Source organism: Strix uralensis, chromosome 18 (assembly GCF_047716275.1).
Source record: "Strix uralensis isolate ZFMK-TIS-50842 chromosome 18, bStrUra1, whole genome shotgun sequence".
Classification (NCBI taxonomy): domain Eukaryota; kingdom Metazoa; phylum Chordata; class Aves; order Strigiformes; family Strigidae; genus Strix; species Strix uralensis.
This window is the reverse complement of record NC_133989.1, coordinates 15,004,129-15,016,545: the sequence shown is the minus strand read 5'-3', so window position 1 is coordinate 15,016,545 and position 12,417 is coordinate 15,004,129. Positions and strand designations below refer to the sequence as shown.

The following is a 12,417-nucleotide window of genomic DNA, read 5'->3' as shown; positions in this document are numbered from 1 at the left end:
ATGCTCTGTGCCTCTGCAGAACAGGTTCATTTTCAAGCCCTAGCTAGGGCAGAAGGAGATGCACACCCTCCCTCTCTCCTGTTATCAACTGCAGCACAGCTCACCTCAGGGCAAACCTGGGCTGCTCCATGACATTCTGTCAGCAGGAAACCCAGAGGGGATTTCAGGGGGTTTGGGGTTTCATGCAACCTGCTGCCCTGAAGATGAATCACACCAGGACAAAAATCACGTCATTCCCAGAATTTTGTAACCTCAATGGCTGCATAGTTTCCCTTTGGCTCCTCTCAACAGTTGACTACACTCACAAATTAACAACCCACTTGTTCAATTATTTTTTCCTTTTCTATCCAGACCCAGGCTGGCATCTGCATGTCCCTTTAGTAGGTGTGTCACAGCAACATGCCAGAGACCAGAGTTTCCCATTTTCTAGTAAAAAAACCCCCCACCAAATAGCCAAACATCTAAAGCCCAGCAGACTTCTTCCTGCTAGCCAGAAAACCTCCTCTCAGGACACTGCAAAGGTTTAATTTACTACCAATTGCCCTCTGGTTATTTTACATTTATGGGGTGGGGGCTGAAGAAAGGAAGAAAGCAGGGCAAGGGTGTAATTAGCTTTGCTTGTAAAATGTTCATCCCAGTTGTAATAGCAACTGGAGCCTATTGGGGGCTTAATAGATTTCAGGGTTTTGTGCCTTGTGAGTGCTGAAGTGTCTGTGTGGGGTGGGGGGAATAAAAAAGGGGAAAAAAATATTAAAAAAATCAGTAAGTGGATCCTACTTCTTTCCACAACCCCATATGGAAGTAATCAAGCACAAGGGTGGCAGCTGGGGCCAATAACAGTCACCTGCAGTTGAGGGACATGGGGGTTTCGGATGGGTTTTTAATGCTAATTTCCTGGAGAAACAATGAGGGAGCGGGCGCAGAGCGGCAGCCGAGGGCGGATGAATAGGGACCAGCCGGAACAATGGCTGCACCTGGTGCCGGAGCAGCGGCACAGAGCCGGCACGCGGCAACAGCGCACGGCACATCTGTTCCCCGCACAATAACCCGCTCCCCCCAGCGCTCCACCAGCATCCTAAGTAATACCGGTCTTTAAACATTCACAGCTTGCCGCGGAGCAACAGGTCTGAGCTGTTTTGGGGCTGCAGTGTGCTCCTCCTCCCCTTGTTTGGGGCGAGCTCAGTGATGATTATCAATACTTTTGGGGCTTTCTTGGGGTTTTTTTGTGAAAGAGATGCCTTTGAAAGGGATGGCTACACAGCATCCCACCATCGGGGTGTGGCGTCCTGTTGCTGGAAGGAAAACTGACTCCTTGCTTTTTAGTTTCCATAGGACCGGCGAGTAACTGAACAGCAGATCTGTGACAGTCCTGGTTCTTCCAAATAGTCTTCTGGCCACCTGCGACTGTCCTCCTTCAATAGCACAAGTCCTGCCGCAGGGACGAAAGACAGGAGTCCTACAGCCGGGAGCGCGCCAAGGAAATTCAATACATGTTATTCTAAAGCCTTAAGCTTGGCTTATAAGAATGCCACTGCCCAGCCCAATAAAAAGGTGCAATAGTTACACTTTAAAATGCTTTGAAACCTCTGAAATCGCTATTGTCCTTTTGGACGCAAGCCGCCGACACACAAAGCAGCACTAAGGTCAAGGTCTTGACTCAGAAAATTGCTTGCAGACCCAGGAACTGAACCCAAGCCTCTAGGTACTCCACTTCAACTGCGGGATCATCGCTCACCAGTTCTTCCCAGCTCCTGCTTTTGCTCTAAACAAAGGTTTTTCCAGCCATTCCCTGAACGCTGCATGAATTAAGACAGTCTCCATCATAAAAATAAAAGTTGAACAGGCTCCCAGAGACCTGCAGTGATGCTGCCCTCAGGGACCGCTCTGGAGTGTCTGTCGAAACACATTTCATATCCAGCTTCTAACAAGCAATCGGATATGGAAATAGTCACTAGATGCTAGGATAAAGGCAAGCTTACAATCTAGCCCAGAACAAGTGTAGATAAGCCAATCCTTATTATGGGAAAAAAACCAATAGGCAACGGATTACGACCATCTCCCGATCAGATTTAAGAACTAGCCAGCATTGCCTTAAATCTGCTACATATGCCCAAGTCCTCAAACGACTTCATTCAGCTATCCAGCTATACTATAAACATTGCACATGCACATCAAACAAATCTCGGTTTTTGTCCAAATCCTGAAAAAACAAGAGGCCACCTGGCTTGCCCATCCCAGCGCACAATCGCGGGAGAGCGCTGCCTCCTGCAAAATGCTGCCAACGGTTACTGCATTTATGGGTCAATTTGTGGACCAGAGAGCTGGCTGCTTTGAAAACTCAGCTCCTGAAGTCAAACCACACTCTTTCCCTCTTGCCTACTTCCCTCAGTGATAACCTCTACAAGCCAAAATCCACCGTGAGTGATGCGCAACAAGCAGCAATAAAATAATTTGGGACTCCCGTTTAATCCAACAGACAAGGTAGCATTAAGAAGTGAAACCCCGCTCTCTGAGACACCAGTACTGTAAGACTAAGAGGAAGAAAACAGAAGGAAAAAAACCCCAAAAGCCTGACCCATGGTTCACGTAAGAAAAGCTTCCTTTGCTTTTGGCTTCAGCGGGTTTAAACAAGCCTCTGCAAAAACCAGCAGATGCAACTTGCAAAAATAGCAGCATCTTGGAAGTAAGCAGAGGCCGTGGCTCCAGTCCCTGGGCAGAGCAGAACCCGACTTGGCAGCACTGTTTTGGCCTTTTCACTATTAAATGGAGTCTCTGCTCTTTTCCTCGGGGCATTCCCTGTGTAACAGACTTCTCAGATTAACGATTTATTCTCCTTGCCTTTAGCAATTTTGCTCCTTCCTCAAACCCTTCAAATCCTTCACTTGGCTTACTGCACTCTCCTGTTGGCAATATTTTCTCAAACTGCCTTTGCTTTACCCCTTTTACCTTGTTTCTTAACACTGGGGTCTCTTAGTTTTGTATTATTTGCAGGTGTCTCTAACCACTGGATGTGCTGGGGTAGGGGTACCCAGCCGGAGAGGACCCACAGTCATTTAGGTGAAGCCTAGGTAGTCCCAAAAATCAGGTGAAACATCTTCATATTAATAGTGAAAATCGCATTATCCAGAAGATAATTCTGAGAAAACGAGTCTTCACTTAGAATAATTTTGTAGAAGTGAGGTAGCCCATCCAAGTGGCCACTGGGTTTCAAGCCATCCCCTTCCCCAAAATACAACTACCACTCTCACCTAAGCACTCAGCTCCTCAGGCACCCCAAATCCTTCCCCAGAATAAGGGAACCTGAGAAGAAAAAAAGTTTCCTGCAGGGCTTGAGCAAGACACCAGCAAATTAGTTGTTTAATGGCCAAATCATGCTGCCCTGATGCTGGCAAAACTTCTGTTTGCTTAATCAGAGCCCGACCTGCAAAGAGACTGCAGGAGCAGATGCTCCAACACGCTGTGCTGCGTTCTCAAACTCGGGGAGTCTTCAGGAGAGCCGCAGCAGCGGAGCACGGCTCTTTGCGTTCAGATATCATCACACCCTGTATGGCTTTGCTGGAGATTTTCTGGTTTTCATTCCTCCTTTGTGCTGATGCACTTTGAGACGCTGAAGTCGCAGAGTATTTAGGCAGCACACGCTCCTTCTGCCTCCTCTCTGGGGACAACGAGGGACACATAGGAGGTGTTCAGCATGTCTGTAGAAGCAGACTTATATATTTTTTATATATTATAATCCAGGGATGTTATCTCCTGCATGCTGCAAGAGAAGGAAAACCTTAAGGCGGCACATGCAGCAGCCAAACCAGACGAGGATGGAGCTGCAGCCCATGCAGCAGCACAGCACCCTGCCAGGGAGCCTGGCCTGGCTGCACCGCGCTCTCCCTGGGGAAACCCTGTCATTTGGCACGCTTAAAACTAACCCGGACAAAGCAACAGCAAAGTGCCCCAAAGGGAATCCTCCTGCACCAGACAGCCTAGCAAATATCCTTCTCTCTTTTTCCAGCTCAATAGCAAACAACCCTCAGCCACATTTTAGCTCCCCAAACTTTGAGTGCTGATTTTGGTGCGTGTCCTGTGGCTGGGCAGGATTTCTCCGGTACATAAAATGGACTGTGAGTACTGTTGCGCAGGAGCCGAGCGCTGCGGGAGGGAGAAAAAGCCGGTAATATTTTGCAGAGCACCCACCCGGGGCAGCAGCTCAGCAATCGTGCAACAGCGGGATCTTTACAACAAGCTACTCTGGAGGGTTGGAGGAGCAATTTCAACTGCTGAACCTTCCCCCCCCCCCCCAAAAAAAGGGGGGGGGGGGAGCACAGGTTTAAAATACACACGCAGGATCAGGAGATTACAATGGAATAAGAGAAGATACAGCAGTCTGCAGCCTGACAGTGAAAACATATAGGGCAGGGAGGTCTGTTCCGGTATCACAAAATTGATCAGAGAGATTTAGATGCTGGTAGCATCAGTTGCTGCTCGAGGAGCGCAAAGACAAAAAGGGAGCAGCCTCTGCCACAATGCAGAGAAGCACTGAAAACACAGAGAAAATTAAGGAAATTTGGGAGTCGATGGAAGAAATCCACCTCTGCAGATTTACCCCCCCAGCTTCAGTATCAGCATGCAGAAATGAGAGCAAGGCTAGGCACAGCGGAAAAACACATTCTGCTAAAATACACAAAAACCTTCCTGCTTTTCCATTTCCCCAGAAAATGCTGAATCCCAGCTTTCTGCTCAAGGGGAGTGGGGGGGGTGGGGGATAAAAATAATAAAAAAAAAATAATAAACCATTCCATGGCAACATAGAGAGAGCTCTAACGCAGCTCTCCTCAGAGAGTTTAGTATTTTTTCAGCTGCAGAATCCACGCATGCAGCCGGCTCCTCTATTGAAGTTTTCCCCCAGCAGAGCCACTGCAGTCGACCGGAGGCAGGCTGGGTGGTGAAGCGCTGCGGACGGCGCCGCTCCCACCCTCTCCCTTTACCTGAGCTCAAGGTTGAGGCTCTCCCCAGCCCGCCGGCAAAACCCACGTCGCTCTTCAAACCTACTTGGCGGCACAGCAGCTAAGCATCCCCCCGAGCATCCCCCCCTGCCCCTGGATATGCTGCGCCCTACCCAGTCCCGTTTAAAAATAGACCCATCTCTTGCTTACCCTAAACAGCAAGGTTGCAACGATCCAGCTGCTGTTGAACACACCTAGTTTCTTTGAAATATAAATAAAAGCGCTCTTCCTCCTCCTCCGCTCGTGATCTTCGAGCACAGCCGGAGCCCAGCCTGCCTTCTCCTTTCATTAGCTGGACATGTGTCAGGTCCCGCACATCTGCGATTTCTCACTGCCTGGAGCCGCCTGTCCGATTCCAGGGAAACACAGATGGATCCCAGATGGGAAGGTCCTGCCAAACAGACCAGCTCTCCACCTTGCCAGAATACCCAGCTTAGAGGCACACACCCTCGGCTCCCTGCCTGCTCCCTGCCTGCGCCGCGCTGCTGCCAGGCTGCTCGCCAGCTGATGTCACCAAGCACACACCTACCAGCGCCTCGCAGCCGGGCTAACATTAACTTGTTAAATACACGTAATTTGTTTATGGCCGGCAATAACAGCGAGACGACGGCGGGGCGGCGAGAGGGAAGGAGGGCTTCGCCGACACAGGCGCTTCCACCGGAGCGACCCTCCCAAAATCGGCTTTGCTTTATGCAGCACTGGGTGTAAATCAGCCTTCGTCTTAGCCCTCAATTTTGAAATCTGGATAAGCTGTTGGGTAAACGAGCGAATTAATTTTCTGAAGGTTTCCCCATGCACGTAAATCTTCCCTGTAAACTCCCCTCCCATCCCCAGCGCCAGAGTTTGCAGCGCTGGAAAGCTGGCATGTGTTAGCAATTAGAAGCAACAACAAGATAACAAGATACTGATGTTGCAAGGGTACCAAATGAGGACTGGAAAATTCAAAGGAAAAGCAATTAAATGTGTAACATATTACTCGGATCGAAGAGGAAGTGTTAAAGGAAAATGTAAATCCGAAACATTTTATAGGGTGAGTAAACTCAACCAGGGATCTCACAGCAGCAGGGGAGGCTCATAACAGAAACCCACTGGACACAACTACATTTGGCCATTTTCCCCCCATTAATACACAGACGTGCCAGCTCTGCCACCTACAAAGCTCTTGGTAATTTTGAATAGCTGTTCCCCGATGTGTGGTGTGAACAACAGATATTAACTGGAGGCCCCTGACTAATCCCATCAGCCCAGCACCATTCACCGCAAGCTGGGCACTGGGGAAACACGGATTTACACACAGCATTCCTCACCACACAGACGGGCGTCCCTGGCTGCCTGCGGTACTGCCTTGGGGAAGGGGCAACCACCCCTCCAGTTACCGCCCAAACCATCCTCCTCCATGCCATCCTCCTCCCAGCTCCCATAAAACCTCCCAAGGAGGAGAAGCGACATTTGCATTTTGCTTGCAGACCACGCACAGGCACATTTTAAGATCTCAGGAGGGATTCGCCACTCCAGTCCATATTCCTCTGAGCCGAGAGGCTTCAGGTCTCGATGTAATCCTTTCCAAATCTTTGCAGGCAACACTAACTCTCCCCCCAGCTACTTTTTTTGAGAACCAGCGACCTACATATCTTGCCAGGACAGCAAACTAAAAGCCTGCCATTGCCCAAGCTGTATTGCTGGTTTTTTAAAAGCCCAGAAATCACATGAGCTGCATTCTCTGCAGTTGGTATAAGCATGGCAGGATATTTACTCACTTACAGACAGCAAAATGCTTATTTTTATGAAATTCCCAGTGCTTTGGTAGGCTACTGCTAACTGCCAAGCCATGTCCATAAACTTCCTAAAAGTACTGCCCGCCAGCATCCCACCTAACCCTTCCCCCCCAGCTTCTCTGCCTCTTACTCCTAATTAGTTTAAGGTACCTCTGCTTCCCTTTGGGAGGGGAAAAGGCTTTAAAGGAAGTATTAAAAACCACTCTGTGAGCAGGCATGGCATGCATTCATGAAGACGTGGGCCATGATCTCCTCCCACGTAGGCAGGATGCTGGATGCTAACTGGGGGCAGGCATTTGGGCAGGAGACTTTGAGCTGTTGTAGGAGCACATGAAGCTGCTGCAGCCTTGGCTGGGCAAGCGCATCGCTCTGAGAACAGCGGCCCGGCTGCAGGCAGATGGGGCACAGATTTACAGCTACTCTCCCACCTCCAAACCTCACCTAAGAGCAGAAATATCATATGCTTCAGTTAAAAAAAAAAGAAGAAAAAATGACCATCAACTATCAGCGCACAGATACCTGGAGCACCCTGCAAAGCAATGCTTGGGCAGCAAAGCGCGCTGGGGACAGGCAGACGATGCAGGCAGATCTGCCAGCGCCACGTCTTTCTGTGCCCCAGTCCCCACTGGTAGGGCTGCTGGCAAGGCACGTCAATAAAACATTTGATTTCAGAAAGTTTAGCTCGCTGGGGCTCTGACACTTCTGATGAAGGTTGCGCAAAATACTGACGCTCCAATATTTCATAAACTGAGATGGAAAAATCATCTCTAAATTATACAGACAATGAAGGGAGACAAAAACCAAACAGCTCCACGAGCACCAGAATTAATAAAGTTATTTTCCTATGGACTTGCATCTCATGATTTGCTCCCTGGCGCCTCGCACTGTGAGGTCCCCAACAGGAGCCCTCCCTGGCCAGGGTCGTGCCGACAGCAGTGGCTCTCATGTGGATTCTCTGATGTCTTATAAGGAGTGAGCTTGTGTTGCAGCTTTGCTCCCAGTGGAGATGGTACCAGGCAGATGGATGCAGCCCTATGCTTAAGGCATTAAGCATTTAGCATTAGACACCACTGTTCCCCATCCAGCCCTGTCCCGACATCACCGAAGCAGCCTGAAACCAGGCAGTGAATTCAAAAGCTGACGTTGGTCTGAGCACAAGAGAGGAGGGGGATGCTGTATGACAAATACAAGATGCTCAAGAGATACAGCCTGGGAGCTGTCAGGTCTCTGGGTCAAAATCATCAGAGAAAGCCCTCTTACAAGGTACATGGGATGGCCCGGGGTTTGGGGATTTTATTTGAAACGGGTAACTAGCACTAGATGTTCCCTCACCTTCTTTTTTTAATCATATTTTAACCTAAGGACCTCAACAGCTTGTAAACGTTTCACTTTACATAAACAAAAGCTGTCCCCAACTATCACAACTGGGTACTAACTACCATTTGTCAACCCATGGCCAAATAAATCTTTTCTCTAATTTTACAACCTAAAGTGGTTTGAAACATCAAAAGCTCAGGCCACTCCAAGAATTTTAAGTATAGTTAACAACGGTTTGACTTTGAAAACCTTTCTGAAAATGTACTCACTCTTTGCCATGATACCCACAGGCCAGCTTCTACCAAAAACCCAACATCCTCAGGAAAGACATCCCTGCTTCTGGCTTAGAGAGGCAGGAATATGTCAGACCTTGTGGCTCGGTCTAGGAGTAAGGAAGATGCACGTGTGGTTTTGGGCTCTCAAGGCATAAAAACTAAAGGTGAGGTCCCCAGGGTGTCGTGAGCAGGAGCCATTGCAAAGCCTCCTTTGAAAGGCTCATGGATTGTATTTTAAACATGACCACATGCCTAAGCTCACCCAAACCATGACCTAAGCTCATGACCCTAAACTCACCCAAGCTGGGAGCCCTCCCTAAGCTCACTGCTGGCAGAGGCAGGGCCGTGGAGCCTCAGGCAAGCATCCCACCGCCAGCCCCGTCTCTCCAGCCGCGCTGATGGGGCAACTCCTGCTACTGCAGAGTGAGGCAGGAGAAAGCATCCCACACGCCATGCCCTGCCCAGCCTCTGCAAACGGAGCAGGGGGAAGCACAGGCAACGCACTAATAGAAGACACTGAAATACATCATCTACCAACCTCAAAAACACCTCCATGTAACCAAGAGGCTAACCCGCTCCCCTGCGTTAAAATAGATTTTGTAACCCAGACATCAGCATGACAGTGGAAGGAAGGAGGACTGCAGGCAGCACAGGGAAAACTGCTTTCCCCAGCTCGCTGCATTAATCTGCTTCTGCTTTCTTCTCCTGGGAATGTTCCATGGAAAGAACGATGCAAACAAAGTCTGAACACTGGGAGCTATTGATACCTGCTGCTAAGTGTGGTTTCTGAGGAAAGCGAGGAAATCTGAAGAATTTTTCCAGTTTCCAGTGGAATTTTTATGCCTATCACAGTCCATTGCCACAGCAAGCACAAGAGAACTACTTCTGATTTCTCTTCTGTTTCACCCATATTTCATGACGTGCCACAGCTTTATTTTTTTGCCTGCTGTGTTCTTACCTTGGAAAGAAGCTTCACTCATATTCACGGCAACCCTGGAAAGCCTTTGCCTTTTTAAGCTGACTACTTTCCATCGCACAGAAAAATAAATCCAAATGCCCTAAGGCAGCCAAAGCCATTTATCAGGCTAAGTGGAAACCGTAAATTCATGCTAACTGGAATCTGATGGAAACCAATTGGGATCCTCCTCCTCCTCCAGGCTCAGGTCTGGCAGGAAAGTCAAACATTTTATTGCCTTCTTTATGCCTTACTTACAAGTCAGTGGAGCCAAGAAGGGACTGCTCCCTTTGAAGCGATGCTGGTGGGGTTACAGGGAAGGCTCACTGACTTGAGTTCAAGCTCAGCAGACAGAGGCATCCCCCCCAAACAGAGAGTAGACCTCTCCATTCCTACCAAATTTATCACATTTAACAAACATCCCCTTTTCAATACATCCATTATTTAAATTAGCACATGGCAGATTATGTTAACAAGCTTAATTTGTCAAGTAAATCTAATCATATTGCCTCCTTCAGGAGTGAACATGAGCAGTTTTTGGCTTTTGTGCCATTTCAATATTAGCCAGAGAGGGGACAAAATGTATTAAAAGTTGGCCTTAACTGAGCTGGCAGCATTTACACCCAGAACAACTGTGATCAGACATTGCAAAAAAACAGTGGGAGCAAAAGCGCAACAAGGAATTAAACATAAGCTAAACAAGTTGCTGAAACTTTACTTCTGGTCTCTGATTTAGGGCTGGGGGGGGGGGGGGGGGGCGGGGGCAGGACAGGATGATGGGACACCTAAGTAAAAGCTACCTTATTCTGGCTATGGGATCACATAAGAAAAAACACCCAGGAACTGATGCCCTATCCAAAAAATCCCCCCCAAAACAACACACCAATTCCTAAATTTAACACCCTTGCTCTGATTAGAAATCCAAGTCTCTGTAGCTGTCACGGGTATTTAAAACAAACACAGAAATACGGAAAAAATGAGTAATCGTATTTGGAGAGAGTAAAACCTAGCCTGCAGAGGATTAAGTCTAGTCCAACTGCAGCTTGACAATATTTTCCAGATCAATAGCAGCACCATTTGATTACATAGAGTTGTTAAAATACATACATCCGCTCCCCTCCAACTGCAATTTTGGTGACGCTTGTCTTTAATTGCTCAGCACCCCAGGTGGGGGATCAGGAGCATTTCTGGTTTCAGAAGCTCTGCTGATAGAGCTGTCTCAGGCACCTCCCTGTTACTTTAGAAAAGCCAGTTACCTGCCTAGATCTGACATTTTTGCTTAAGTCCTTACAGGGCCATCCCCTCTAGCATGTGTTTATGATGCAGACAAGCTTTGGAAGCAGAAATCCTCCCTTTTGCAGGGGAGATGATGTGCTTTGAGAGCTGTGTCCCAGCCCTACTCTGGGCTCCCAGTACTCCCCACCACCTCCCCTATAGAAGTTTTTCAACAATTGAGAAAGCACATGTTAAAACTTATCAAAGCACGACTTGTCAGCAGAACTTGTGTTTTTGGTCTCATCCCAGAAAGGACAACATTTACAATCAAAAATATGAGCAATAAAATGCATGTGATGTATCCCAAGTCCCCTCCCTACAGCAGGGTCATTACGCCCCAGCTTGCTTCCTGCACCTCCCTCCGCTGGTGACTGCCCTCCTGCAGGCTGTCGCTTTTCCCCTGATAACGGCTTTTCCTTCTTTATCTTGGGCTCTTTTAACAGAAGCCTTTTTCCCTGCTTCATCCTGAGCTTCCCTCCCCTCCAGTCCCTGGGACTGCCACATCTGTGAGCGCTGCTGGGTCTCTGGTCCTTGCCCAGCCCTTCAGAGGAGATGGCACCTCCCTACGTCTTGGCATCAGACAGCCACCAAAGGAGGTTTATTTTCTCCTTAATTAGTTGTCACTAACCTGGTAACCTTGACTAAAAACATCCAAATTTCTCACCCAAACCACAGCCTCCTTTTAACACACTTAAAATCCTCAGTTGTTTTGTTCATTTCACCCAGTAAACCCACCAGTTCAGGATTTTAAGCAGGGCTTTCAAGTAGCATCCCAGTTTGTTGGTTTTGCAGGTTCAGCAGTGAACAGGGCTCCCTCTCTTCCAGCCTCATTGAACAACAACTGCAACAAATTATGTTTTAAACAGGTTTTTTTTGGGGGGGGGGTGTTTTTATTTTTCTTTGCAAAGCCCATCCTTGCCAGCTCCCTCTCCTGCTGTCGCTGGCCCTTTGGACCTAACAAATGGTGGGTTTGGGGAAAGAAAAAAAAAAGAAACAACCCAGCTCAGCCCTTTGCGCCTGGCCCGGCATTCCAACTCTCCGCTCCCGGCTCCACCAAGTCTGATTTAGTAGCACTGCTGGGAGCTATTAGTTTACGAAAGAACCAGCACGCCCACCCAAGCGCAGACGACTGCGAGAGGCTCCTCTTACACCGCTGCCATGTGCCTTTCATTCTGCCCGGAGAAGTCGGAAAGGTTGCGGTTTCTCTAAGGGCGGGAAGCCAAGGAGAAACCAGCACGGCGGTGAGCGAGGAGAGCGCCGAGGTCAGGCTGAGAAGGGCTGGATTTCATCCACACCCCTGTGCTTCCACATGAGAAAGTATTAATTAATGGGATGCTTATTGAGAGAGTTCAGCCTCCATCCAGATCTTCCTTTTATCCTGCCTGTTGCTCCTCATTTCCATGTCCTGTAACCACTCCTTTCTTTCTGTATCCTTCCTCCCTTTCCACTACCACGCTTTTAATGTCTTTTTTCACCTTATTGCTGCTTCCCTTCTCCACTCTCTGCTTCCACCATCTTCCAGGCTCTCACCTGCCTCCATCCCTTCCCTGATACGACAAGGAAGCCCCAGCATCCCCAAAAGTTGATCAACATGGTCATGCCCAACCATTTTAAGCCCACATCATCTGCCAAGCTCCACCATCTACTGGGGGTCTGCTACCTACCCAGAAATAAAGCATGCATCAGCCTCCAGCGTAGGGAACCAGGCAGCTATTCTCTGCACGCTGCTGCCTCTTCCCCCAGTGAGCTGTGGGCACACTTGTCTTGGCATCAGGAGAGGAAAGGTAAAACATTCAGCTTGCTAGCTGCAGCTTCATCTCGCAGTG

General features: G+C 48.6%; 1 protein-coding gene across 2 annotated transcripts in view; it reads right to left on the bottom strand.

Annotated features, from left to right (window-relative positions):
• Window positions 1-12,417, bottom strand: part of CBFA2T2 (CBFA2/RUNX1 partner transcriptional co-repressor 2) — a 64,269-nt gene that overhangs the window by 36,010 nt on the left and 15,842 nt on the right. Inside the window, exon 1 of one of the 2 annotated variants that reach the window (XM_074887960.1) lies at window positions 5,145-5,403. The exons of the other annotated variant lie outside the window; for it this stretch is intronic. The gene's annotated coding sequence lies outside the window, so the exon portion shown is untranslated. Of the gene's footprint in view, window positions 1-5,144; window positions 5,404-12,417 lie in introns of those variants that run through there. 2 annotated transcript variants of the gene reach the window in all.